Genomic DNA, 4133 nt, shown 5'->3' on the forward strand with positions numbered 1-4133 from the left:
AATTTTCTTCTTGTCCTGTATTCAAGAGTATTAAATATTCTTTTTCAATTATTTTTTCTGTTATATAATATTGGTTTAAATTACTAGTTGAATTTATTTCATAACTTGTTCTTTTTGATGAGCTTGATGATTCTGGTTTTTCATCAGCTATTCTTTTTGTTGTACTTATTCGATCATTTACTATTTCTAAATTTTCTTCTATATCTATGTCTCTATAGAATCATTATAATCTATTGTTTTTACAATTTGTTCGAATGGACTTTCTATTCGTATCCTGTTGCATAGACATAGCTGTAGAATATTATACTTAACTAATATCCAAATAATCCTGTCACCTAAGAAAGCCCTGTTACTTTACATTACCAAGAATCAGCAGATTCCCTGTTTGCCTACAGATCAAAAAAGATGGTCAACACTCAACATAGTGTCTGGTGAAATTACTGCAAATACATGTAAGAATATGATTTGTCACTTGGAATACAAAGACTATTGCCAGAACCTACGAGTTAGTTTTGTTTATTGATTGCTGAACTTAGTTTTGTTTAAATCTGTAGCGCTCGTTCTCTTATTTTATGCAGATGAGAAGATTAAGAGTCATGCTAACCATTACATTTTCAGAGTTAGTGTCTGAAGTTCGAGTAACACAAATGAAACCTGATGAACACTAGAAGAAAGTGGTGAATCTCATCATCTTCGAAGGATCAGCAGAAAACCTCTATTCCTGGTATGAGGTGAAATTTCTTTCTGAGAGTCTTCTTATGGCTCTTGATGCCAGTCTGGGACATGCACTTCTGGTAAGTTTGGCCTCTTTAATCACTGCTCTAAGTACTACGTATTAATATTCTTCAATGGTATTTTGTCATTAGCTCTCTTGTAATTCTCTTGCACTATTTTCCTGCAGTTCTCTGTTATGAATGTCATATATATGTAGCTGCAGAGAGCTTTTATAAACTAGTGATGGCATTTTCTCCTGTCCCAGATCTTCATATAATGTGGTTGCTGCATCTTTGTGAAGCTCATCAGGAAATGCAGTCTTGGGTAGAAGCTGCTCAATGCGTTGTTACTGTTGCTAGTGTAATGATGCAGGTAACTTCGATTAGATAGTCTTCCTGTTTCTCAGCTAATGCTTAAACTGCTGCAGGTTGCTAGCTTTGGTGGCTCGAACATTAATCTGTCTGCCTGGGAAGACAAAAAGAACCCTAGTGAATCTAAGGTTTGCAATTTATATTACTCATACCGTGCACTCTCCTCCTTGTTGAGACCATGTGTATTCTCTTCCTGTTGCATAAAGGTTATAGTTTTATTTGCGAGACCAACCTGCTAATCTATACGTCCACCGATTAGAGACCAACCTACTAATCTATACGGCCACCGTTTAAAGCCTAATCTATACGTAAAACTTAATGGCCACCGTTAAGTAAGCAACCTCATATTAGTAAACAACCTTATAACCTTAACAGCCACCGTTTAACCTTATAACCTTATAACCTTTAACGGTTTTAACCTTATAACTCTAAATTAGTAAACAACCATATAACCTTAACGGCCACCGTTTAACCTTATAACCTTAACGGCCACCGTTTTGATGTGTTTGTAGTCCTATTTTGGTGATGTATTGGTGATTTATTAAGTTTCTTGTATGGTGACACATAACAATGCCACTCATCATACACTAATTGCAGAGTAGCTAAATGCTGAACAATTAGCTGAAACATTACACAATCACACCATGTAGGCACGTCGTGTAAATCTTTCTCCAATGTAAGCACTTGAGGTTTTCCATTCATGGTTTATTCGTACACTTGACAGCTTGTATATAATAGTAGACATTTTGTAAGAGTCCAAGCAACTTTGGTAATTACTAGGTACAAACTTTGAGTGTTAGTAATGTTACATAATGATGGACTATCCTATTACAGGTTGTTATGTTAACAACTATTGTTGCAAAGTATACAAACAACTTAGCTACTAGCTAGAACAATCGATGATTTCACTATAATAAAGTTCGTAATAGGAAATAGTTAATTATGAAAGGTCGAGTGTGCGAGAGAGAATCAGGATGAACAGGCACTAATAGGTCTTCTATTGAGACTAGACACAGTACCAGGAGTTGATCCAATAGTCAGGGAGCTGAGACAAGACCTGAGTCGCAGGATTGTGAGGTTGTAAGAGATACTAGATGCTGTTTCTGACACTAAAATTCAAAACTGGGATGGATTTCTGATGGATTGGGATTATGTTGTTGAGAGAATGAAAATAGATGTATGCAATGAGAGAGGCGGTGGCAATGAACTAGAGACGTTTTGTGCTGAGCATTTGGGCTTTCGATGCCTACAAAGGTTTCTCTGCGACCAATGATCTTGATAAGTGAATATGTTATGTATATATCTATACATATCCTATGCCGAGGGTCTATTAGAAAAAGTCTCGCTAATTCTTCGGAGGTAGTGGTATGGGCCGCGTTCATTTTACCCTCCTCCGACCCCACTAGGTGGTAATACACTCGGTATGTTGTTATTGTTGGTTTATCCGTACATGAACAAAATCTCCGTGCTTTATTGCCCTTAGAAACTTAATTGAATTTTTGTTTAATGAAAATATAGTCATTATATGTTTAATTTTAGTGACCCTGCTGCTCATTATCTTTTTCCTACAGAAATATACAACAAAAGGTGTTACAAGTATTCAATCTCTTTTTTCCTTTGTATACTTTGATTTCCTATAATGATGCTAACCAAATGCTTAATTTAGTTTTTTTGCCACTTATATTCATGTCGCAAGTTTTACAACCTTGCTCTCAACTCTATGATGGATACTCCTTTAGAGAATTCACCTTTTCTGGAGAGTTTTGTCAAAGGAGAAGACATCGTTTTTGTAGGATTATTTGGAAAAACATTTTGTTATATACTTAGAGATGTTAGCTACTTTGGTTGATGAATTATGTAAACAGTATTGGGACAGTATATTTTTGTATGTACCTTTTATCGAATGTTAATTCATTGTACTGGTAATACTATTGATAATTTTATTTATATATATTTGATTATCAATAGTAGAAATTGTATATTGGTTGCCACATCTTTGGTCAAAAACTATTTTTTTAATTCATCAATCTTAATTAAAACAGGTAAAAATACTTTTTTAGGGACCAACATTGAATTGTCCTTAAAACATTTCAAGGACCAGATTTTTTATTGTAAAAGTTTTCAAGGACCAGCTAAGTTTGTCGTAAAAGAATTCAAGGTGGATGTATAAAGACCAGAAACGTGGTCCTAAAATATTTTTAGGGACCAGAATTTTATCAGTCGCAAAAAGGCTTTAGGGACCGGTAAAAAAATTCCGTCCCTATTGACCTTTAGCAACGGAGGCTATAGGGACGGGTGAGACCAGATTTTTCCCGTTGTTATTGACCTTTAGGGACCGAAAATAGACTTTTAGGGACCATTTTTCTCGTCCCTATTTGTCGTTTTTCTTGTAGTGGGATGAACAAAGCCTAGAATTATCAAACCTACCAGAACAGGTATATTTATTTATGATTATGAATAGCTAAATTCATAAATTTCTGACAATCATGATATGATAAAATAAGTTCATGTTAGATACTATATAGTAGAATTATTCGAAGAATAATATGTTACAAAGTTTATTAGCAAAGAGAAAAAGGAGAAAAATCCCTAGGACTATGCCATCCTAAGAAAATTATATTTTAGTAAATTTCTTGAATCATTTAGTTCAAAAATAATAAAGCGTTGGGATGAAGCAAAAATAGTAGATATCCTAGGAGCAAGAATAAAATTTTTACAACAATGGTATAGAAATTTATGTGAAAAATATAGTGAAGAAATAAAAATGGAAAAAACATTAATAAGAAATTTAGCATATTGCAAAGATAAAATAGCACCTCAATTTGGATGTGAAGAAAGATATTATAAGAAAAGAAAAAGACATAAGAAATATAAGAAATACAAAAAATCAAAATATAAATATAAGAAACCAAGAAAAAGATATTATGTAAAAAATTATAAACATAAAAGACCATCTAGAAAAAAGAAATCTATAAAAGAATGTAATTATTATAGTTGTGGAAAACTAGGACATTTACCTAGAGATTGTAAACTACCAAAAAAAACCAA

This window comes from Capsicum annuum, chromosome 9, assembly GCF_002878395.1.
Source record: "Capsicum annuum cultivar UCD-10X-F1 chromosome 9, UCD10Xv1.1, whole genome shotgun sequence".
In the NCBI taxonomy this organism is placed as follows: Eukaryota; Viridiplantae; Streptophyta; class Magnoliopsida; order Solanales; family Solanaceae; genus Capsicum; species Capsicum annuum.